The sequence below is a fragment of the Belonocnema kinseyi genome, chromosome 4 (assembly GCF_010883055.1).
Source record: "Belonocnema kinseyi isolate 2016_QV_RU_SX_M_011 chromosome 4, B_treatae_v1, whole genome shotgun sequence".
Classification (NCBI taxonomy): Eukaryota; Metazoa; Arthropoda; class Insecta; order Hymenoptera; family Cynipidae; genus Belonocnema; species Belonocnema kinseyi.
The window spans coordinates 25,782,033-25,809,209 of record NC_046660.1 but is presented as its reverse complement, the minus strand read 5'-3'; positions in this window follow the sequence as shown (position 1 = coordinate 25,809,209).

The following is a 27,177-nucleotide window of genomic DNA, read 5'->3' as shown; positions in this document are numbered from 1 at the left end:
GTTCGTCCGCAAATCGCTAGGTGCATAGAGAGATTGATGTCGCTTTGGAAAAAATGGTGTGACTACCTACAAGGTTACCTTTAGAGAGGCTTCTTTCACGGCAACACCATGAGCCCATTCCTCTTTTGCCTCGAAATAGGAATAGAATTTGGGCAGATTGGGTCTTCCGAACTGTCGACGAGGAACAAAGTATCTGCAGCGAACATTCTTGCGTCCCGATAGTAGTTTTACATTTGGAGTGGTTCCATGGACGAAGAACGAACTCAGATCCCTTGATATCGGGACGCAAAAGGCATATACTAGACCTTTATATTCTCGGAAATTGTTTTTGTTGCACTATCGAGGCCAGACATGGTTCTTCTTGACTTTGAGAAGTGAACCATGTTCGTTATCGAATTTTCGGCTCCAGCTGATAAAATCATCGTCCTTATCATCGGCTCTTTCGGAGGTGCCAAGCTTTAATTGGTTAATAGCCTGTAAAGCAGCTGTTCATGTGAACAATATGCTAAAACATTGCGGGAGAAATGCAGAAGGCGGTCATCCTTGAGTTGCTCCGTGTCCTCAGGGTGCACGAGACTTTTGCCGCATCGTCGCACTGATTTCGTGACAGACTATCTCACTGTCTCACGATCGTGAGATAGGCGTGGCTCTCGCCCTAGGGAAACTCAATGCTTTTTAAATGAAGGACCATAGACGCAATCTATCGTATACTCCAATACCTGAGATAAGATAATCTATGAAGTTAAATTATATTCAAAGTGTCTTTAGACAATTATCTTAAAAAAAAATTTAACATATAATTTGATTATAAAAAATTTTGTTGTTTAATAATATACATATATAATATTGAACACCGTTAGCTAATATTAGTTTATGAAACTTAGGCGATTTCAGCACTTTTCCAGTAATTGACGAACACAGCAGATTTTTTATTTTGAAATGATGTTTTTCTGCGAATAAAACAAAAACTACGTGTCCTATTAAAAAGTGATTTGGAAAAAATTTTCTGAACTTTTTTGATAGCACATTTTTTGTAGATTCATCTTTTCTCATATTTTGTATAGTTTTACCGCAGTCTACACTCTCCAATATTGTTCTGTATTCTTCTTTTTTTCCTACTTAGAAAAAAGTTTCCTAACTATTCTATGTTAAAAGTTAATATTTTGGGTCAAAAAATCTACCATTGACGGTTCGTTTCATTAGTTGACAATTTAACTATTTTATAAATTGGTTTCAGTTTTGGTTAACAATTATTATTATCGACTGACAAATAAACTTTTCTATCTTTTGGATTTCAAAATGAAAAGTCATCTCTAAAGTTGGGAATTAAACGATTTTTCGGAATTTTTTTTTATAATTAATTTTTATCAATGTAAATGTAACTATTTCTCTTTAAGGTGAAAATTTTCATATTAAAATTACAATTGATGTTTTCTCTTCGAAAATTGATGTGTTTTCTCTTTTCATCTTTTTCAAGTTATCTAGAGGGGAGGGGGTATACGATATGCTTGGCTTACAGTTAAACTAATTTTCAAAAAGTCCATTTCAATGGTTAAAGATTGGTTTAATTTGAAAACTCAAGTATTCCGTCACCAATTAATATTTTTGATGCAAGTTAAACTGTTTGGAAGAAAATTTATCTTTTTGTCCTGGAAATGCATCCATTCATTTAGAAAATTAAACTACTTGGTTGAAAAAAACTTTTTTAATAAGAATTTATAAAATTTAAAAAAAAAGAAACTTGATTAATTCTGATTAATTCATAAATTGATGTTAATTCAACTATTTTTTCGTTGTAAATTTGTTTATACGCCACAACATTTTCCAACCTAATTTTCTAATATTATGATAAAATATTATTTTTTATTATTAGCACAATGTCTTGTGAAAGATTCAGACCGAAAGTCTGCACTTGAGACTTCAAAAATTCTGTTTGAAAAACAAGTGGACAAATTGTCAGTGCATATTACAGCTTCATATTAAGGACATGTGACACAACCAAATACCTATATTACCGACCTCACTTCATCAGTTCATTGAATAATTTTTTGAACCTAAGAACTTTTTTTGTAAATAAAATATCGATCTGAAACTTTGGAAAATGTATTAGAGTGCAATAAAGTACGTTTAGGTACTGCATTTTGGTAGGAGCTTCACTGAAAATTATTTCAACTTTTTTCTGAACCTCGACATTTTTTGAACGTTCGAATTTTTTTATACATATAATATAGATCTCAAACTTTGAAAAATGCAAGAGCCGAAAGAAAACTACGTTTAAATACAAAGCTTAATAATAAAAGATGCAAAAAAAATATTTCAACTATCAATTCCATCGGCATCAGCCGGTAACGTTGTAAACGAAAATACGAACCCTGGCGGCCACTCGACGAGGCTCTAGAGGGTTCGTATTTTCGTGTACAAAGTTACCGGCTGATGCTGGTGGAATTGATAGTTGAAATTTTTTTTTTTACATCTTTTATCATTAAGCTTTGTACTTAAACGTAGTTTTCTTTCGGCTCTTGCATTTTTCGAAGTTTGAAACAGATATTTTATGTATTAAAGAAGCTCGAACCTTCAAAAAATTTCGAGGTTCAGAAAAAAGGTGAAATAATTTTCAGTGAAGTTACTGCCAAAATGCAGTACCTAAACGTACTTTATTGTACTCTAATACATTTTCCAAAGTTTCAGCCTGATATTTTATTTACAAAAAAAGTTATTAGGTTCAAAAAAACATTCAGTAAACTGATAAAGTGAGGTCGGTTATATATCGAAATATTTAGCAGTGAAATGTTCCTAATATTTTTATTATTTGATTTTGAAACTACAGCACGGCGAAATTTAAAATTGAAGACTTCCTTAAATATGGACAGTCCATAATTTTAGTTTCAGCTTTTGAAGCAATAAAACAACTTTAAGTTGAAGGCAAGAAATTGTAAGTGCTTCAAAACTCCGCATTATAAACTTTATTTTTAAATTCATAGATATTTGAAAAATGATACGTTAATGTTAATAATAACTATCAAAAAATGCTGTATTAACAGACATTCCAAGCGATCGAATAAACATTTTTACTAAAATATGTAATTTCAATCCAAAGAAATATTCGAAAGTACGTTCAAAATTGAAAAATTTTAAATGTTGTGAACGTATAACGTTCATTCGTTCTGAAATCATGGGAAAATATGATTTCGATGTAAAAGCTTTAAGAAGGAAATAACTTAAGCTTGAAGCATTTAAAACTGAAAAATTCTAAATTTCAATTTAAAAAAATGTATATCTAATTCTGAATCTTAAAACGGTTCCCCAGCTTTGTTCCACAAAAATGAAAATGTTTAAAAACTTAATTCAAAGCTGCTATAACATATCGTAACGGACGTCCTCAGCCTCTTTTTTGAGGGATACTAACAAAAAAGTGTATTGTGCAGCATAAAATTTTCTTTATGTGCATTATTTTGAGGCTATGGTCGTTTTTCAGCTCTGTCATTCCGATAATTTGGAAATTATTTATGAAAAAAAAAACTTTGTTGATTGTCTACAAACAAGGTTAGTTCCAGGACATTAGTTACAATGTTTATTTATAAGTCCAAAGTTTCCGGCCAAAAATATTGTGTACTTTAGAAGTAACGCTCAAGACAATTGTAACACACATAACCTCGAAATATGCACACACGCATTTAGCAAAATTAAAACTTTTTTAATTAACCCAGAAACAAAGTGTGCAGGGACATCCGTTAGCACGTTCGTTATCATTTTCAAAACATTTTAAACAAAATATTCATTATTATAGAAAAAAATCCGGGAAAACCTAAAACTGGTATAATCGATTATTTTCTAAGTATAACATGCCATTAAGAATCTACTTTTTTTAAATTTAGAATATTTGAATATTTTGAATATTTTTCAACTGTATTTAGGTATGTCAGTTCTTGAATCTCAAAGACAAGCAAATAAAAAACTTTAAACTTTAACGATTTTGACGGGATTTCATAAGATGTCAAGCTGAAGTATAACAATAAACTATCAAACTAAAAATTAGAAAAAAAAATTTAGACAAATTTATTTTTTTTTCTTTTTGTCTTTTTAACTTCATCTCCAAAAGAGAAAAAAATTGGTTTGAAAGTGCACAAAGTTCATTAATAAATTTCATTATTTCTTGTTCTTTTCCCTATTTGACACTTATAATATATATTATATCCATCTATTGCTCTTTCTTCTCACAGAATTAATGTAGACAGAACCAATGACTTTGGAGGATATATTTCCTGAACACAACGATATCATGCCTTTCGTAGAAAAATTGTTGTTTGAAGGCCAGTTCCGCAAATTCAAAACATTTGGTGATAAACGTCTAAAGTTCAGTTCGACAGATCTCGTAAAAAGAGATCACATCATATTTGGGGGGGGGGGGGGGGGCAATTGGAAAATTTCATTCTTGATCTATACCCATTATTTTATTATTTGAAACCTGTGTTCTTCGTATTTGTCATCAATAAAGAAGAGTGAATTTTTGTGCCTCATGATTTATCTCAGAAGTTGGGTACAGACCGTTAGTTTTCCATTCTTGTAGCGCGCGATGAAGTTACTGCTAGAAACCCCAGTGGGCACAAAGTTTGGCGACGTCTTTACGACATTGTTACGACATCTTTACGACAACTTTACGACATCATATGTCCATGTCGTTACGGTGTCTTTACAATATCGTAAATAAGTCGCATGATCTGACCATGTCTTTAAGATATCGCAAAGAAACTGAAACGACATGGAGATAGAATATCGTAAAGATATCGTAACGATGTCGTAACGATGTCGGAAAGACGTCGCCAAATTTTGTGCCCACTGGGACCTAACAACATCGAACAGTCCAGCGTACAAAGAAGCGCACATTAGAGCATGCCGTTATGCAAACGATCGAGTAGACATTTTTGAACAAGAGCAACTGGAGCTTTGGAAAGAGGGTCAAACAGCAATGAAAAACATCAGTATAAATATTAAAGAAGAATACAGTCAAGTCTATGATCGTGAATTGACGCATTATTTATTCAGCATGGAAAATATAATTTAAACAGGCATAGAGAAAGACATGCATTGACAAAACATTAATGTTCGTGTGATGTTAAAGTGGACCTCTTAACAACAGAAATAATTCAACAAGTCCAGAAAAAAGAAAAAACATTTAAGTTTTGTATGTAATATTAGAAACTTAAAAGAAAAACAATTCCTGGATAATCAACTAATGTAATTGTAAATGTCATTACAAATGTAATGATAAATGTAATTATAATTGTTATTGCAAATTTAACTGTACTGCGATTTTCCTTGTGTACTGCGAAAATATTGCAAATGAATAATTGTACAGATGTTTTGAAAGTCAGGCGCAGCCGCTAGGGTGTAAAATCAGTATGCTTTTCTAGGCTTTTGTCCACATTGAATCACCTATACTTCCGATTACTTAACAAATTTTGTCATCGTGTCTGAAAGATCATTCTGGGTTATACATTCAACTTTAAGACTTAGAATGTATGTATTTTGTTAAGAAATTTTTTTTGGTAGAGAATAAATTTTCTCAGTTAAAATTTTGGTGTGGATTGTTAATTAACATATATTGTTTGAAACTCCTCTTTTTTATAGAACTTTAATCTTCTTAGTTAATGTCTATCCTTTTGTCTAAAAAACTTACTATTGATGACCCTTTATTAGCCAAGGAACTATAACGTTAAACTGGTTTTCGGCATCGCAGAATGAAATAAAAAAATTATTGACTTGTCCATGTTTTTGAGGCAGCATTTAGAAACCTCTAATCCTAAACCTCCTGCTAATGAATCCTTCATAAAAATGTAGCAGTTGCTATTTCAACTCAAGGAGATTTTTATTCTAAATGTGCGTTTCAGTTTTGGATGGAAGATAAAATAAAAAATAAAATAGCTTTATCACAATCACCAGAAGAAAAATGGTTAATTGTTAATTGTATATCATTTGTCTATTGGTTGTCTTCTTTCACGTCAAGAATGTGTGAAGGAGAAGAAATAAATGTTGAATTGAGACTGAGAATTCAGGGACGACAATTTCACCCTGACACTGGTGGTTAAGACAAGAAAAATGAGATGTGTCTGATCTGCAGTGATAAAAATATAAAGGCTGAAGCGAAAATGACAGGAGTGTAAGTTAAATCTTTTCCGGCTGTTCGCTGATTGCCAGGCTATGTAAGGCAGAGCGGGACAGGGAGGGCGCTGCTGTAGTATTGTGGAAGTGTTGTTAAATTAAAATGTTGAATTTTCCGCTACCGCTACGATGCACCATGCAAGAAAAAAATAAAGTCAAAAATGTGTCTAATTGTTAGTATTTTGTCTAATTGTACCCAATCTGTCCACTTCTGCGGTCCCAGAGGAGGAATCTCTGCCCTAAAGGACATACTACTTGCAATACGATGCTTGGATTTCAGGTTTCATCACAAGTTACATCTTTTAAGCCAAAAATATTGTTGCGTTTTTTCCCCAAATTTCGAAACTTTCAGTTGAAAATTCTCATAAAAGATACTGTCAAATTTAAAAAAGATTTATGCTTATATATCCTGACTGAAGTTGCCAGCGTCAGGATAACCGTTTGTAGTTAATAGAGGAACCGTCGAGCTTATGTTCAAGGAAGGTTTCTCAGTTCAGCGTACAAGTGTTTCAAGGGTATTTCTCGATTCTGCTGACTTTCTAATATTATTTTATAGTAGTTTTTGCGCACTAAAAACTATTGCAGTTGTTTGTATCTGTGAAAATTTCAAGTGGAAGTTTAGTTTTACTCCTATACAACTTTGCCTAGAAGATACGGATGCAAACAAACAATTCAGCAGATATATCAAATTAAAAACTGTCCCGCGTCGCTTGCGAATTTAAGCGCGCCCTACACTGAAGGAAATGAATTGCTTATACAGTTACATTTCGGGTTAGATCAGCAATCTGTATGGCTGGAACAGACATATCGATGGTTGATCTAACGTGCAATATGATTGCACCAACAATTGTGTAGGCATTTTTTTATGTTGTGTAGGGGGAGCGGGGATTCACTGATATGCTGAAACTTGTAACAAAAAGAAGAGGTGAATCTAATGTTGATCAAAATGGCGTCACGTAATATGTGGATGCTCCCAATATTCTCAATGTATACGTAAAAATGTCACAAATCTCTATTCTCAATCTCTTTATTAAGTATCTAATAAAAGCGTATTTGTATGACAAATAGATGGTGAGAGTCATTTTTCCGTCTTCAAGGAGTCGACAATCGTATCCAGCAAAGACAATGGTAAAATTGCAAGTATCCAGCAAAGATCCAGGTGAAGTTGCAGTTGCTAAATGGATACTGGTTCTTTGGAATGCTCGAGTAGTGAATAATTTTAAGGATAGATAATTTATGCAAATTCGCAAGAAGTCTAGATACTAAATGATATTATAGGTACTTGCGATCATAGTAAATGAATCACTCTACTAGGAGATATGAATGAATGGATTGGCGTCCAACTTCATGGCATAGAAAGAAATCTAGGTAATGGAAGAATATATTAGTTAGCTCCTTCTTAGAAAAAGGCTTGCTCATTACAAATACTTATTTTAGACATAAAATGAACCACAAATTTAAACATGGTGTAGAGGAGACAGCCACAGTAGAATTGATTTTGCTGTTACGGTAGAAACGCTAAGAGAGCTAGTAAAACATATTAAAATTGTGAAAGATTCTAAATACAATACTTTCTGGTCTCAAAAATCAAATGTAGTTCAAGGGTGGGAAAGAAAGAGAACCAAAACTGCGAAAAAAACATATGGAAAACAGGGTTTGAAAAAAAATATTTCACTATTATGATTCATTTAATATTGTAAATGTACTTAAGATTTTCCAGCTTACTGAGGCAAGTGTCAATATTTTCCAGCCACTTGAGGCTGCACTTGGGATTGTCCAGCTTAGGAAGAAAGTACTTAATATTTTCCAGCCAATTAAGGTAAGGCTATAGATTGCCCAGCCAATTATGGCAAGCCTTTGGATTTCCCAGCCGATAAAGGCCAGAATTTTTTTCGTCCAGCCAGTCAAGACAAGACTTTGAATCGTCCAGCCATTCAAGGCAACACTTACGATTGCCCACCCAGTTAAAGCAAGACTTGGGATTGTCCCGCTAATTAAGGAAGTAATTCATATTTTCCAGTCAATTGAGGGAAGACTTTAGATTGCTCAGCCAATCAAGAAAAGACTTATGATTGGAAACGTTCGCGCTTCATCTCAAACGATCGTTGAAGAGACTTTCGTTTATGACTAGTAGGGTCATTATCATTTCTTTGCAAAGACCAGCAGTAGTCGGCCATCATTCTTACATTGCATCAACCTTGATAATGTTGCTCTTTTTGGTGAAAGTCTTGATGAAAGCGTTCGCCCATTTCTTCACTGAATGCTCCAACATTTTTTTGGGAAATAATCCAAATGAGATTTGATAAAATGTAATTTCATACTCATCAAACAACCTAATCTTTTAAAATTCTTCAACATACTAGGTACAATAGTTCTCAACTTTGGACCTCGATTGTTCCCTAAAAATTTCTGTGCAGCATCTTTTAAATTTAACCATGCATCATTTTTAATAAAGTCATTAAAGTTTATTAAAGTCATCAACTTTGATATGTTTTCTTATATCAGGCCCAACAAAAATACCTTCCTTAACTTTGGCATCACTTAAATGCGGAAATATAGATCTGATGTAATTGAAACATTCATCTTCGGTGTTTAGGGCTTTCACAAATTGCTTCATTAACCCTAGTTTTATATAGAGTGGTGGCAATAATACTTGCTTTCTGTCAATAAGACTTTCATAAACAACATTATACTTACCAACTGTCCACTTCAATCTGTCTGGCCATTTCTCCGTTATCCAATGTTTATCCCTTGCACGACTGTCCTGAAGGCAAAGAAAACAAGGGTATTTAATGTTTCCTGATTTTGAACCTATCGTAAGATTTATCATTTTGAAGTCACGACAAATAAGCTAATTATGGACATTGTATTTTATTTTTATCAGGAGTAATTGGAAAGTATCATAAGATTCTTTCAGTGTAGTTGAGTGACCTACTGGAATTTCAGCGTACTTATTTTCATTATGTAATAGCATTGCTTTTAGACTTTCTGTAGACGGATCTATGAAAAGATCCCAATCCTCTGGCGTATATAAGTTTATTTTAAATAAATTAATGAGTCCTTCGATACCATTACAATACACAATCCCAATGTCCATTGAAACGTACTAAATAAACTTCTCTTTTTCTGCAAACAGTTACTCTAGTGCCAGGTAACAATAGCTTCCTCTCTTTGTGTCTTGAATCGAAAAGCTCAGCTTTATCTTTTGGAAGATCAAGGTGACGTATAAAATCGTCTAATCCGTCTTGGTCAAAAACTTTAGGACTTTCATCATTTGAATCTTCCCAAGAAGAATCTTCAGTTGCATTATGATCGTCAGTATCCATTAATTCGTGAGTTGATCGGTCACTTTTATTTCAGAATAATTTCTAATACCAATCTTGGCCGGTGTAACACTTTTCACGTCAGGGTAAACGATCTTCTCCAAATACTTTTTAGAAAAACCTCCTGTTTTGCATAAGCAAAAGTAACAATCAGTATCATGATCGTTGGGCTCACGACAAACAGGTGGTTGAATAACAGTCTGCGTCTTGCTACTTTTATCTTCCTAATTTGACAAATTTAATCTACAAGCATGACAAATTGAGGTTGGTACCCACGGTTTATTGAAATTTTTATTGTAGTCCCATTACAGTTGAAGTATGATGTTTTTATCGAATTATTAATTGATCAACGGTATTTCTCCGTTTCATTCTTTCCACAAATGTGATAAAACGAATTAACTTTCTTAGCGCAAGGAATTCTTGAACTCATTTTTTTTTCTTATAATGAACAGTAACGTGGAAATTCTAAAACTCACTATATACAAAAATCACGAAAATGTAACCGCTAGACAGATTTCAAATACAAAAAGAATTTCATTATCTACGCATCCAATCGTTAGCCCTCCACTCAAACGTGATCGCTAACACGGAAAGATTTGTAGCAAAAAACGAATTTCATCACCCCCGCATAACACGTCATAAAAGCATTGCCAGCTCAGTGAGCCAGCACCCTCGAAAACCCCTAAGATAATATTTTGAAGAAAAAATATCGTACCATCAGCAATAGAGAATGCGTTGTATAAATCTGGCCATAATGAATTAGTGCGTCATGTTTAATGGTTTTCGTTTGTTCTACTGTCACAGCCTATCCTGATACCGCGTCTTTTTTTATGGATCTTTACGTGTAGCCAGTTAAATTCAATCGTCCATTGAATGTGAGACTGTTGTTTTTCTCTTTGAATCTTTCTGAAGATTTTGCGCATTCTTTTGGAAATTTTCGTGTCAAAGCTGAAGTTTTAGAAATTGAAAAGAAAAAAGCCCGTCGCCTCTTCTTTTTTTTAAAGTATTTTGATCGTCGACGGTCAAAGTGGCGGCTGGTTTTCTTAAGCTATTCGAATGTTGATTACTTGGATCATTGTGGCAATTAAATAATATGTGCTTGTGGATCGATTTCAATTTCATTGACCTCTCTACCCTTCCACCCTTTCTAGGCGCATGTATTTCCACCTATTATTCTATCCATGTTAATAAGAAAGCCCGGTGACACGACATGAAAACCTTGGTAGATTTCTTTATAGGTAATTTTATATTTCCTATTTCAGGACCCCTGATAGTCGCAATTCCTCTTATATATATATGAACTGCTCTTCAGTTATCAATAGATCTTCGTCCAGCAAACCTAGTTTTATAATATTAATGCCTGCACCGGTATCAATAAAAAATGATGCTTTTGTTTTTATAAAACTTGAAGAACGACGCGTCTGTACGGCGAGCGGCATTGCAATTTAAAATCTCGTTGTTGACTGGATTAGGTGATTGCGAACGGGATGGAGTTTACCTTCCTCCTCTAGGGTAATTACAATTTGGTTTCTGTTTCCAGTTTCTGTTTGAATTTTGAGCTGCGGCGAACCGAAAATGCGGACTGGGGCAATGATCCCTTGATCCTGAATAAGTAGGCTGATAATACCTGAGCTCATGGTAATGGCTCGTGTAATGTGCGTTCATCTGGTGTCTCGCTTTATACTCTAGTGAGAATTTTAAACATTGTGCAAACTAGAAGAGTGCAAACAATTAAGAGTTACTAAGTGAAACAGAACACACCTTGACGTAAAATACATTTAAAAAATTAAACAATGCCGAAAAGTAAGTTGAAACATTGTTTTTACCCCCTCCACGCACACAGCTGTACGATATCTCATGGTCCATATAGGTCTGATTATTTAAGCTTTATTATAAAAAAAACATTAAAGGACCTATCGAAAAAGTAAAAATAGTTCTGGATTCATCTCGGCAATATCTCCAGGTGTTTCTTTTCTTTTTTTTAAATTAATTATTTAAATAATTAAATAGTTTATAATTTTTAGAAATTTATTTAGAAAATTTGTTTATAAGTTACTTTTTTCAAAAATTGTAAAAACACCTAGAAATATATTCATTTACAAACGATAGAAAACACATTGACTGCACAGACTCGAGGTCAATGATTGTATTTAATTTTTAAGTGACAGATGGAGCTATCTTTAAAATAACATTTGGAAATATGTTGTAACTAGTTTTCTGCTTTCTTGATTAAAGTGATGATTTTAATTTTTGTTCATTGTTAAAAGTAATGAAGTTTTTGATTAATGAATCTAATGTAGTAGTTCCATTCATGGGTGATCAATCCGCAAAACAGAGAGATTCTAACAACGAATACGAGAAAATAGATGGCTGGAAGTTTCGCTTCAATTCATACGATGGAATCAAACTCGATGCAGAGGATGATTACCAGGACTACAAATAGTACCTGAAAAACTAGAAGATCGGCGCTTCGTAGTTCCGTAAATTTGATTAGTTGGGACAAAGAAAAAAACGCAGACCGCGCCCGCTTCAAATCACTTCACGAACAACGCAGAATTCGACTTTCTTTTTTCATGGAGAAGCGACTTCACACCTCACCACTGGATAAAGGTCACGTGAGCATCCTTTTCTACTATAAATTTCTTTTTAAATAGCATACCCTCCATTAAATATTAGAATTCCTTATAATGCCGCCTAAAGCCAAAAAGGAAAAATTGATTTGACTACACGAGTCGACTAAAATTAAGTTGAACATTTTTGTAAAATATGTTGATGGAATTGCAGCTGCCTATACCAACGAGCAAATCGCGTTACCTAATGTAACTGAAATGAAGCTGAATTATCGGTTAGAACAGTTGAAGGCAGAATTTAAAGATTTTGAAGAATACCAAGCTGACATAGAGGAACTAACCAACGATGAAGCAGATACCACAAACTATCATGAAAATTTTTAAACAGATTATTTCAATATTAGAGCTCGAGCCGAAAAGTTATTAGCGCGGGGGCCCCAGTTGCTCAAGTTCAAATCCCTCTTATTGAAAATGCTCAAGCTCAAAATATAGCGAATGCGAACGTTGATCCACTTCGAGCACAAAGTGTACGGTTGCCTACAATTGAGTTGCGAAAGATCAGTGGCGAGCTCGAGGAATGGTTAGGGTTTAGGGATACATTCACGTCTCTAATTCATCAAAACAATCAAATAAGTGAAATAAAAAATATTTCACTATTTGAGGGCAGCATTGGAAGGCAACGCTTCAAAAATTATTAAATATCTCGAAATTCTCCGGCAGCTATTTACGTAGTGACATAGGAAGCTTTGCTTAACCATTTTAACAATAAAAATCTCTTGGTACAACCACATTAAATCTATTTTTAGCATAGAACCTATACAAAAAGAAAGCGCCACTCAGATTCGTAAGGTCTTAGACACCTTAAATAAACGGATCATTGGGATGCTCTTTTGATATATATTGTATCAACTAAACTTGATAAAATAACAGCTCGCGCGTGGGAAAAAGAGAAAACAGAAAATGAGTTCCGTACTTTAAAAGATTTAAAAAGATTTTTAAAGGCTAGGTCAGATGTTAAAGACTTTAGAAGTAAATAATTTACAAATAGCACAAAATACTAAACCAAAGTATAAAAACAACAATAATAATAATCAATTCAAATTGAAATCGCTTCTCGCTAAGAAGATGAATTTTTTATTTTGTGATGGGGAACATCATCTTCAAGTTTGTTCAAAATTTCTCGAGCTCTTGCCACAGAAAAGGGCAGAAAATGTTAAGGGTTTTAAAGTCTGTTTGAATTGTTTTAGATCTGGGTACTTTATAAAAGATTGTAAAGGTACTAAATGTAAGAAATGCCAGGGCAGGCACAACACCTTATTGCATTTTGAAAAAGAAGAATCAAGCAACGCATCAAGCGCCCAGACACCTCAAGAGTCAAAAACTTTAACTTCTTGTTGTATTAATTTTGAAAATGATGGTGTTTTATCCAAGGCTTCAGTATTGGTGGCGAACTCGAATAAACAACTAAAGCCAACTCGTGTTATTTTTGACAACGGTTCACAAACAGGTTTAATTACCAAAAGGCTTTGTGAATCGCTTGGTCTTCAGAAAATACCAATAAATGTGACATTGAGTGTAGTAAACAATCTTGCTTCGAGAATTCAAATTTAGGTGCAATATTCAAATCGTTTCCAAACAAGATAATTTCAAATTTAAGGTTTCTTGTCTTTTGACTCCAGAAATCACGACTCATTCACCAAATGCAAGAATTAGCAAGCTAATTTCGAAAATACCATCTCATCTTAACTTGGCAGATGCTGAATTCGCCAAAGAAGGGCAGATAGATGTTTTAATCGGCAAAAATGTGTTGTGAAGTTTGGTTTTTATAGGACAACTCAAATTAAATGACGAAGGTTTGCTCTTGCAAAAAACTAGCTTAGGTTGGATATTGGCAGGTCCAATGCCAAATTCTTCTCTGAATTCTCAATTTAACGTAGTTCGTTGCAACCTAACTCAGAATATAAATGTAGAAAAGCAGCTGGTTGAATTTTGGGAATTTGAGGAATATTTAGATAGAAAATCGAAATCTGCTGATGAAAACTCTTGTGAATCATTTTTTTTTAGAAACTGTCAACAGATACGAAAATGGAAGATTTATCATCACAATTCCATTAAAAGGAAATCTTGATCAGTTAGGTGAATCTAAAGACATATGTCAAGGGAGTTAGATAAATCGAATTTCATTGTTTCATATTACATGCCTCACCACTGTGTTGTTAGAAATGATAGTCTTTCAACAAGAGTTCGGGTAGTGTTTGACGCTTCACCACCAACCACAAGTGAAGTGTCCTTCAATGAAATTCAAATAGTTGGACCTTGGCTACAAGATGACCTATTCTCGATTTCGGTGCGCTTTAGAAAACACGCTTATGTTACAAGTGCAGACATTGAAAAGATGTACCGCCAGGTACTCGTAACACCTGAGCAACGTCCTCTTCAAAGAAAAATGTGGCTTACTGAACCAAATCAGCCAATGTCGATCTTTAACTTGAACACGGTAACGTACGGAACAGTTGCAGCTTCCTACCTTACCATTCGGTACTTGCACCAGTTAGCTTTTAATTGTCAACAGGAATATCCAAATGCAGAAAAGGTTATCTGAAAGGATTTTTATGTTAATGACTTGGTTTCAGGTGCAGATTCAATTGGAGATGTCAAACTCCTTGTTAAATAAATACAACAAGCTTTATTATAGGGGTTCTACGTTCTTTGAAAATGGATTTCAAATGATCCTCGTGTAATCAAAGATATGATAGATTCTGCGAATCCTTCTAATTTGATTAACTTCTCGAATGATGGTAAAATTAAGACACTTGGTTTAAGGTGAAAAGCTAAAGGCGACCACTTAACTTATTCAGTAAGTGTTTCGGAAGATAATAAAACTAACAAAAGAAAAAATTTTATCAGATATATCACGAATTTTCGATTCCTTAGATCTTTTAGGTCCTTGTATCATTGTCGAGAAAATTTTTCTTCAAAAACTTCGTCTTGATAAAATCTTGAGGGATGAAAGTCTTCCGGCCATTATTCATTCGCAATGGATAGAATATAGGAATCAACTACTGATTATAAATTCTATCAAAGTACCAAGGCACGTAATTTGTTGAATAGCTGTAAACGTTGAATTGCATGGATTTTTCGATGCATCAAGCAATGCATACGGAGCGTGTATCTACCTTAGATCAAAGGACGTAGAAAGAAACGTTCGCGTTTAGTTAATTTGTTCTAAATCTAGGGTTGCACCCTAGATGACTCAGACCATACCACGACTGGAACTCTGCGAAGCTCTCGAATTGGACAAATTAAACTCCAAAGTTGAAATTGCTCTTGATTTATTAATCATCAATATTTATTATTGGTGTGATTCTACAATTGTTTTGTGCTGGCTCGGAACTCAATCAAACACTCTTGAAACTTTTGTAGCAAATAGGATCAGTCAAATTCAACAATTCATCTCGTGGCATTTCATCCCAGCTTATTCTCCTAATTTTGGTGGAATCTGAGAAGCTGGATTGAGGTCTACGAAATACCACCTAAAACGTGTTGCGGGCAACAATGTTCTAACTCTCGAGGAATTTTACACACTACTGGTTCAAGTAGAGGGTTTGCTAAATTCCCGGCCCCTGACGCCCCTCTCTTCCGATCCTAATGATTTTTCTCTTCTGACTCCTGCTCATTTTCTGATCAGACGGCCAATTAATTCTGTTGCTGAGTTAGATTTATCTCTTTTGCCAGAAAACAGGCTCTCTAGGTGGCAACTGGTTCAGCGCATCCAACAACATTTTTGGACGCGATGAAGCAAGGAATATATATTTGGTCTCCAACAGCGCATAAAATGGAGGGAAATGTATCCAGAAACGAAGGAAAACACCTGAGTTTTACTCAAGGAAAAAGATAATCTCCTGCTAAGATGGAAACTCGGAAGAATCGTCAAGCTGCACCCTGGCAAGGATGGTATCGCTCGCGCTGCAACTATTGAAACCGGCACTGGTACATGTCAACGAGCACTTGCTGCGATTTGTCCATTGTCAATTAAGTGAAATTGTGCATCCGTTTCTAATTTATTTTTTTCTTTTTACAAGAACTCTAAATTCAACATTATTTATACTTTCTCAGGTATACTTTTAAGAATTATATTTAATTAAAGATAATCTTTAAGTCACAGTTTACTTATGCAGTTCTCAATGCTAAAGGTTGATCATTTTGGTTCAATCATGTCAACGTTTATATTTAAATATGTTTGCCTTTTTTGTTCGAAAGATAAATCTTTCAAAGTCGGGGGGTATGTTTGAATTTAAATTTTGTTTAATCTAAGAAAGAGAGAGAGAGCACGCGCAACGCCACCTAACGTTCTTTTAATGTATCAACCAGTATGACGAATATAGTCTTACAAAGAACGCACGTATTTCTTTACTTCATTGACCTGAAGTGAAATCCAGCATCAAATATTGAAACAGTATTCTATAATGTTTCCAAAAATTTAACCGAATTTATTTCAGATTAATGGAAATAAGATAATACGTAGTTTAGAGTTTTAAGAAAATACCATATACATATTTACGTGGCACTTTTATTTAAAAAAGATTCAATACAGTAATTTTGCAAATACTGGAATAAAATGCTGTAAGAGTTCCGTATATTTAATTTAGATTGTGCACATAAGATTAATATACTTTATTGTCGAAACACGCGAATGTAGCATTTTATTAATTTCGTAAATAAAAGTTCCACGTGTTCTGAAAATTTTCCAACATTATGTATATTTTTTGCAGTTTCATTCATTTTCATGCTAACAAAAATTCTTTAAAAAAATTATGTGTTTCTAATTTTTAAACAAAAGATGATGGGTAGCATACTATAGAAAAATAATTGGAAAAGTTTTGATGATCAGTAAATAAACTGTGTTTAAATTGTCTGGGGCAGAATCATTATTTTTTCAGCATGCAGCTATTACTTTCTTGAGCTTATTTGTTTTTCAGATATTATAAACCTATTTTCCCCAAATAATTAAGTTTTGATCAAAGGAAATTGATTTTCAATGATAAATATAATACATATTTGACCAAAGAAGATGGCATTTTTTACAAAATCGATGCATTTTCTATAGCCAAACAGTTTAATATTTTTGTTGGAATTTCATATAAATATTTTACAATGTTATATCTTTTTAAATTGTCTTTAAAATTTTAATTCTTTTAATCAAAAGTCACCAAAATTTTTCAACGAATCTTAAATTTCCTTTCTCGGAGCCTTTCATAATTTTTTAAAAGCTGAAAAATTATGCTGCGATTTTTAAGAAAATTCTGTTCAATCTGTGATGTTAGGTGTAACAAATTTTTATTTTTAAGAATATAATGTTTGTTTATTGCAGTATGAACATTATTTAAGATATAAATACATTCTTATAATTATTTGTCTCATATTTTTCTTCCGATGTGAGTCTGGAAAGAATGCGCAATCATCTAATAAGTGCATAGCAAAAAATATATATAACGTGCTTATTACGACAGAAGACCTTTTGTTTTTTTAACTTATCTGATTATGCTTATCACCAATAATGTAAATTTTAATAATCGTCACAATTTTCTTATTTAAGCTTAGTAGTCGGCAGTATACAACAATTGAGTTTGTTAAGAATTTGTCAGTTATAATTGCGAATTAAATTCGTCGAATCAAAAATGAAGATCTTTACCGCACCTCTTCTTCATATAACCGCAATTTACCTGCTTGATTTTGTTGGTAAGTGCAATATTTTATAAACATCAATTATAATGGTTAATTTTTAAAACTTGGGACAATTTGTGAAATTTTGACGAACATTGCTTTAAAATATTATGTGACACTTAAGCTCACCTCCTCCTGTGTTTAAATAACAAAAATCTACCTGCCACGCGGGTAGATCTGCCTGTCACTCATCGTGCGATACTACCTCTTGGTATTAAAACAAATGTATTTTAATGGCGAGGCAAAAATTACCATTTCGGCCACAAAGAGTAACATAATCAGGGTTCTAACCGCGGAAAGTCCTACTCCCATCGCCCCCTTCCTAATAAATAATTCAATTATATCATCTATTTACATAATGAAAGATAGTGGATTGAGATGGTCACCCTGCAGGACCCCCTTCCTTACTTCGACTTTCTGAGAGTAAGAGCTACCACATTTAAATTTCAAGTTGGCGTTCCCTTACAGAGAGCGCAGAATTCTGAAACTTTCCAGAAACTTCTAGAGCACGAAGCTTGTTTCAAGGTTTTTTGTGGCTGCCAGAATCGAATGCTCGTTTTGAATCCAAAACGAAGCAAAAAACGGATATTTCTGCTAAAGCTAAATAGCATACCCTGCACCGAGTAAAAACTAAAAAAGCTTTCCCACAACGACAATCTGGATGACAGCAAAGTTGTACATATCTTTGCTATTGACCTCTGACTATTGAGCAAGAACCTTCTCATTATTCCAAACCTTATTAAAAAGATGAAGAACATAATGCTCCCATTCCGAAGTCAACCTTTTAAATAATTTGTTCTTTAAAGCATCACGACCCGCAACTTTGCACAGTTTATAATGTCATAAGACCAGTTGCAGTTTTATTAATGCAAAAAACGGTACCAAGCAAAGGTTCGAGCATTGAAATATAATCACAGTCTGATACAAACTGGGGTACAAAGAGGTATCAATTGAATTAGTTTGTTTGAGTCAGTTTTTATAAAAATGTGGTTAGAATGGTTTGAGCAGTTAGGAATTTTCAATCATCTACTAAATTCAGGAAAATAAGTTCGATCCAACAGAGGTCAATAGTAATGCGTCCAGTACCCGCTAAAAACGTAACATGACCGAAATTTTCAGAGCGGGAACGACCTATGTAAAGTGTATAATTACCCTCAAAAATTAGCCTAATGAATAGACATAATTTCTGACTTCCGATTGGCTGTGTGTGTGAGCTAATCTATTTCTAACTAAGGTAACCTGACCCCCACAAATTCGGCGTTTGCTTTTCTCTTTTATTGCAGGGCTCTAATTAACATAGTAGTCACTCAGCAATCGAGGTAATTTCATGCATTCATTTTCCAAGTTATACCCAGACAGGTCATGGAATAATTGGTCAAACAATTCGTCTAACTTTCGTATAATCTAGATAACAAATAGATTTCTTAAGACTTTGGTTTTTGATTAGTCACTCAGACGGTTGGTTAGGAGCTCGGCTAGAAATTGTAGTAGAAGTACGCTTAGTCAAAAAAATTTTCAAATTGCCAGTTTCTGAAGGAGTTTACTTTCTTTTTGGGAACAAATCCTGCTTTCTAAATGTATCCGGGTTTTGCAGCGACCCCTCTCTCTTCTTTTGCGATGACTCAGACTTCGATGACCCATTATTCACCAGCAATTAATTGGCTTTGCTAACATGTGAACCGACTGTATTATTATCTACCATTTGAATAGAATCATCGATGCTCATGTTCGCCTTTGAAGGCTTGCGGCGCTTGATTATTTCTGTTTGACGTAGATTATTTTATTCCTCTAGAATTTCGTTAATATTGTTAATACGTACACCTGATCTCCAAATGCGTACGTAGCGACCAAGTTTCTTGTATTTAGAAGCCACCTGTCATGGTGCCTTTTTCTTTTAAACATATTCCAGGTACAGATCCTGTTGAATACAAATAGTCGGACCTCCAACTTTGTTGCGATGCATGCAGATTAGATCTTTTACTACTCCTAAAGAAAGCGACAGTAGAGCTGATCTTTTTATCTCAACTTTTTTCTGTTTGAGGCGCCTGGCGCCATCGATAGTTCAAATTGCAACGACAGACCCAATTTGTACTGGATTAAAATTTTTACCTTATCTGTCAACAGTAAGAAGCTTTCTGTTTGATAATCATGTATGCAGAAAAACTACCAATTGTTTTCCCTATTGCGCTTAACTAGCAGGTCATCCTTCTTAGATAAATGTAACTTGATCTCGGCGATTTCCACTTCTATTGCACTAATCCTCGCTACACAGTTATAAATCTTTGTCGGTAACTCATCAACAATATTTTTTTGCTCGACGATCATTTTCATCGATAGTTTTTTTCCTAAAGAACTTAAGAAAGCTTCAAATGGTGAAAGAAAGCCATTTTTGAAGCTAAGTAAGACACAATACAAAATAGAAGCTCACTTCTAACAATAATTTTAGAGAATTTCCTGACAAAGAGAAAATAGAATACAAACACCATGGTCTCTCTCAATAGCTTAGCGTAAGACCTTGCATTTATAATTGAAAAATGGCGCATTCTATACGAAAAAAATTTGCCCGCTACACATAGAGCGTGCGGCTCGCTTTGCTTACGTTAAAAGGGCTTCGATCGAGAGTTTGAGTGCACCTAGGGCGCACGAATTTTGGTTTTCGCAATTCGCACTCGATTCTACTTATTCAGATATTGAAAAAAGTACAAACTGTATTTATTATAATTACCTTAATATTTTTTTCTTATTTTGCATTACATTTTATTCTTACCTGCTCTAACACATGCATTATTTCAATAAATTTATATCATTGCAATTCATAAGGTGTATGGAAATTGAACCATAATTGTTCTTATTGCCTTGCTTTTATATTTTTTTAAAGATTTAAATCTTGTTTTTATGATTAAAGGAAAACACTACGCTTTCTATCAAAAAAATATTTGTGAAGAATTTGCAAAGATTTTTTGGTAAAATAAATTTTGCCTCGTTTCTTGTTTTAGCTTGTAACGTTAGTGCATAAAATTTATTTTTTTTATTTTCAATTTTGTTTTTCACAAATAAAAAACCACTCAACTTAAAAGTAAAGTAATTCATGACAAATTTGTATATTCTTTTTAGGAGCACAATTTTTTCGAACTATCCCCCGATTAGCCTTTCGCAATGTTATCCGGTATATAGGCGACAACCACATCCACGATAACAACAATACGGCGAAAGACAGGCACCAACGTGAAAACTTTTTTTTGTAACTCATGATGCATAAAACTATCGAAGTTTGATTAAATCCGCGAAACTCAGTTTTCACATAAAACTAATACCCTCTCATTCTGGATGAGAATTTTAAAAAAACAATGAGCTTCCTGTCATTTTCACAAGTCTCTCCTGTTGCTTTCTCTATGATCGCGATACGATGACGGAAAATAAAGCACACGCTTTTAATTAATACTAATTATTAATTATCAAAAAATAGAAAATCGTTTTTTAAACTATAAACATAATATGTCTCGAAGTTTCCGAAGCTTTAATGCAGAAGTTAAATTGATATTGTGATTAGTGAGCATTCATTTACCACGTGGACAATTTTTTCTGTAAAGAGAATATTTTGATATAATTTTTGAAAAGTGTAGTCCGACATGAGTAGCGATTGATGTAAGACTTTTGTTGTGGGATTTAAAATTTCACTAGGATTAATACTACTAGCCTTGAAAAGGAATTTTACAGGTATTTTAGAGGCTTGTAAATAGTGTTCAATTTTTGCTGTTGGATAGTATAAAGAAGTCATTGCCAATGGAAATAAAAAACCGGTGTTTTAGTGGTTTATAAATGCAGAATTGTGCAAAGGTACTTTTTTCATGTCGAAAGTGGAGATTTCTGTTCCGTTTATCAATCTTTTTGTAATATTTGTTTTCAGAATATTTTTAACATATAGTTGTACCTACTTGTAGCATACCTTATTTCTTGCTAAAACCATCACAGGAAATATATATTGCACTTGTTTAAATTTGTTTAATCTTTTTCAGAAAAATGAATCTTTTTTGGTTAAAAATGAAACGTTTGAGTCAAAAGTTCTGCAGCCTTATTTGAAAATTAAACAACTTGGATCAAATTTAAACTATGTTAACAAAAATATTCACTGCTGCGTTTTTCATCGAGGATCGTTTCAAGTTCGACTGTCGAGAAACCCAAGTGTCACTCGTCGTAAAGAACCCTACCCACCTAACCGACTTGTCCTTGGGATCATCGAGCTTAATCACTCGTTCTTCCTAAAATAATTGAATTCCACACCATATTCTGGCCCAGCTAATAACCTAACCCTTCACTAACGTAACCTATCCAAACACCCATATCTAACCTACCTAACATCAAGAAAACATCTCTATCAAACCACAAGGAGGCTAACCCACGTGACTCTGGGACACTTGAGCGGGCGACTGTAAACGTTAGAAGGCAATATTTCGATGTCTTTATGAAGTAACTTCAGCTTTAATTAGATTATTTCAGAAGCTTCTACAACACTGCATATAATTTCAAATGCTTATAAATTTCGATAAAACTGATTCTAAATTTAATCTATTTTGATAAAAATTGTACATTCTAATTTAAACTAGGATATCTATTGAATCGCAACAACATTAAGGAAAACATAAATTTTATGAGATCCCAAAGTTATGTGTAATAACTGTTTAAGATTATTTTCCATCCGAATTTAAAAATGGCGTTGAACTAAAAAAAGTTTCTTACTGCTTCTTTTCTATTTGTTTTGACTCTTCTTCTTTCCTTTACTCAAATATTTTAATTGCTATTATATCTATGACATAAACATTCACCTATTGCTGTTTCTCCTTACAGACTTAACAAGTTCAGAATCGATGACTTTGAAGGATTTATTTCCTGGATACAACAGTGTCATGCCTCCGGTCGAACAATTTCGATTTGAGGGTCAGTTGGTAAAGTTCAAATCATTTGGTGATAAAAGTCTGAAGTTCAATTCGACAAATCTCGTAAAAAGAGGTCCCATCATATTTGGAGGGCAAGCGCAGGATTTCATTCATGATCTATACTTAATATTTGCTCCTGTGGATCCTGCATTCTTCGTGTTTGACACAAATAAAGACGACTGGGTTACTGTGTCTCGTGATTTATGTCGGAAATTGGGTGTAGGCCGTTTTTTTCCATTTGCTGTTGCGCGGGATGAAGTTGCTGCTAGACACGTATCAACATCGACAAATCGAGTGTACAAAGAAGCACATATTAGAGCATGTAGACAGGCAAATAACCGAGTAGACGACGTAGAAAAACAGCAATTGGAGCTTCTGTTTGAGTACCAAACATCTGTGGATAACGCCATTATAACAATCAAGGAAGAATACAGTCAAGCATATAACCGTAAATTCACGCTTTATTTACATCTGCATGGAGAATATGCTATAAACGGGAATAGAAAAAGGCGCACTTAAAAACGTGAATGCAAATTTAAATGCTATGTTAAATAGAAATGTAAATGTTATTGTAAATGTAGTTGTAAATGTAATTTCAAATGAAACTGTAGTTTTGAGCGTTAGCTGGAGGTGATTTCAAGGCTTGGTGGATCCGTGTACGTGAGTAGGCTTAAGGCCGTTGTACAATATACAGGTTTTAATGCATTTTTCCTTGTGCACTGCAAAAATATTTGACGTAAATACTAGTACAGATATTTTTAAAAGTGGGGAACAGCGACTGGTGCACTTTTGGGGGTTGGCTTCAAATAGCCTTGGACTGAATTCGGGGGGATCGAGACGTAAAAAGTCAGCGCCGCCTGAACCGTTCGCGCACTGCGACCCTTCCAAGACGACTATTAAAACTGCTCTCCACCTACTTCCCTGAGAAAATGCAGGGGGCAGCAGTTCACTAAAAATGTGTGTATTCTGTTGAAAATAGTTTTTTTCAGGCTCAAGAGCTGATATACCATATATTGCTTGAAACTCCTCTTCTTTAATAGAACATTAATCTTCTTGGTTAAAATGTAACCCCTTAACGTCGTTTAGAATTATCTGATCCTGAGCTATCTCGTTAAAAAAATAACGATAATTTTTCATTTCATTATAAGTTTTTGGAAATCTTTTTCAAGTTTTATAATATTGTTTTAACAATTTTAAAACTGCTAAGCAAGATTAAAGACATTGCCTTTAATTCTTCTAGATTACAATTTAAAGACTTTGGAAAACTTTTGAAACGTTTTAAATACATTTTCATTATTTGTTATTCCTAGTTTTTCTTTCTTAAAAAAAAAGTCCTATTAAAGTTTTTCGTGAATTTAAGGAAAATTTCTTGGCATGTTCTTAAAAATTAGATTTATAAAACAATTTATTTGTAGATTGATTGTATATAACATGCTTTCAATTGGAAGGAAAAACTCGCATGTGATAATTAAACAACAATCAAATTGGAGTAATTTTTTCTAAAAACTGCATAAAACTCCTCAAACAGTTTTGTATTATTTTATGTTATAAGAAATAATTTTTACACGAATCTTTATTATGATATTAATCTATGATTTAAAAAAATAATTACATATTACCAAAGAAATAAAATGATTTACTTTTCCTTATCAAAATTAGTTCTTTTTTAACTTATAAATTCACGAATCGGAAATATCAAAAAATACTTTCTTTCAATAAATAAGATTTTAAACATTTTTTCGAAAATTCTAATTGAATAATTAAATTTTTTATTTTTTGCTCCAAAAAATGAATTGTTATATATTTGTTATCATTTACCTTCTGAAGTACTTGATAAATTACTAATATTTCAATTCTCTATCAATTCCGGCTCATTGGATAGTTCAGGTACTGAAATAATAGAAATATTCATAAAGACCTACATTTGTTGTTCTAATGAAATAAATAGATTTTTATAATTAATGATAATTTTATCATATGCATATTAATTAAGAGAATGGTGAATTGATGAGAATTGATGAGTTGACTGGTGAAGAATAAATTTTTGACGTTTTTATTCATGCTTTTATATTTTTGCAACTGATAATATTTTAACAAAGCGAACATTTTGCGATAAATAAGATGTATTCTTGTATAAAATCCTACTAGCTTTAGCAAATTTCATTATTTTGGAGCGCGTTCTAATGCTCCAAACGAAAATTGTGTTTTTAATTTATTTTATGTTACGGCTGGCAGCTCCGATCGGTTTTGCAAGAGGTTAGAATTTTATTATTTTAACCGCCTAGTGAGGATTAAAAAACGAAGCATAGAAAAGGAATTCTTAGGAATTAAAATTTTTTAATACCCTCTAATGCAAGGCTTTTTTCAAATATTTAAATTACTTTACCTTCTGTTAAATTATCAAGATCAGCTGTCACATCACTTTCACTAAACGAATTTTGTTTAGTTCTTTTCTTGCACGATGTTTCTTAACACGTATTCGACCTAGGTCTAAAGTGTTTTTTTCTTTTTTTATCCATTATGTTTCCTCTTTCAGCGTGAAAAATATCTATAAAAAGCTATTTAATAAAAATAATATATATTTATCATCGATTCACGTAACTTCGCCAAAAATTCAAACTAGGTTAGGTTTACCAAACGTATCGACGACGAGTGCGACATGGAAGATGTGTGGCGTAATAGAGTATCTCTCCTGAATTCCCGACTTGGGGCAAGCCTCCGCAAAACTCCACAAAAAAATGTTGATAAATTATTCATATGTGGGAGTCATTTCATTATTTTCAATTTGGAACAACAACAGTGTGTTTATAATTAATGACAGATATGTATATTTCAATGCCCCATTTGCGCCCCATAATAATTTAATTATTTTTATTGAAAATAGATAATCTGGTCAGGGCCTTGTCAGCGCACTTTTTAAATGGGGCAAAGTGGGGCAATTTCTACCCGGGCCAGAGCACTGGTCATTAGTGTACGCAGCTGCAACGTTCATTGACCGGTTTAAATTTCCTTGTTGCGTCAAACGTTCTTCCAAAATTCTCGAAGCGAGATCGTTTTACTTCTTGCGAGAAACGTAAAACATTCCTAAAAGCTCCACGAGCCAGAGACCAACTTGGTCTGCTCTTTGAAATCTATCATTCAAGATAAAATCCATGAATGAGCGTATTCTTAATTGAGGCGATACTTTACGCGACAAGTTCCTATGAATTACTGAAACTACTTGTGATTCCATCTCCGCATGAACATCAGAGGATTCTGCACATGCTTATGTACATGTTCGCGCACGACAACCTGTGCAAGAACAATTAACGCTTACGGTACAGGAGCTTGGCGAACTTGGCGAATCTTTGGAAAGATTTTGTATACACTCCTTTTTAAAATAAATTGAAACGGGTTCCTATAAAGGTTGATTCTTTACGAAGAAAATTAGTGCACTGGTTTCAGTACATGAACACGTATAGGATCCTGTAAGCAGTTTAAGCCAAACCAGCATGAGAACTCATGTAGCTTACATCACTTACGAGAGTAGAGCCAAACTGTCAGCCAACTTTAGTGAATGAATTTCTACGCAGGTTGATGTACAGGACTATGAATTAGTTTTGGTGCGGAAAAATGCGCTTCAATTCACTTCTTGAAGGAACCTCTACAGGCTCTCCTAAAGGTTTCCTTGCATAAATGTTTCATTACAGGATCATCTGCAGTTTCTTTTGCTCAATTGCTGCACAAAAAACGTCCAAATATTCAATTTGGGTTTGTGTGTGTGAACCTAAACATGGACATATACGAGGGTGGATTGATAAGTTTCCGGCCTGACCAAGAAAAACAACGTTTTTAAGAATTTTTTTTTTATTTCTCAACATAATCTCCTCCAAGGCTTATACATTTCTCATAGCGGTGTTCTAGTCTAGTAATGCCATCTCTATAGAATGATTCGTCAAGCTCCTCAAGATACCCATTTACAGCTTCGATTACTTCTTCATTGTCCGCAAATCTCTTACCGCCAAGCCATTTTTTGAGGTTAGGAAACAGAAAATAGTCACTCGGGCCTAGCTCTGGAGAGTAGGGAGGGTGCGGCATCAATTCAAACTTCAGATCGTTGATTTTAGCCATCGCAACGAATGACTTGTGCGCCGGTGCGTTATCGTGATGAAACAAGATTCTTTTCTTCGCCAGATGAGGTCGTTTAATTTTCACCTCGTGGCTCAAACGTTGCAATAAGTCTGCGTAGTATTGACCAGTGATAGTTTTACCCTTTTGAAGGTAATCAATGTATATAATACCTCTTGCATCCGAAAAAACAGTAGCCATAACCTTGTTCGCCGAAAAAATTGTTATTGCCTTCTTTGGAGTTGGTTCCCCTGGTCCAATCCACTGTTTAGACTGTTGTTTGGTTTCAGGAGTGTAGTGGTGGACCCAAATTTCGTCAACGGTTATGAATCGACGCAAAAATTCGCTTGGATTACGCTT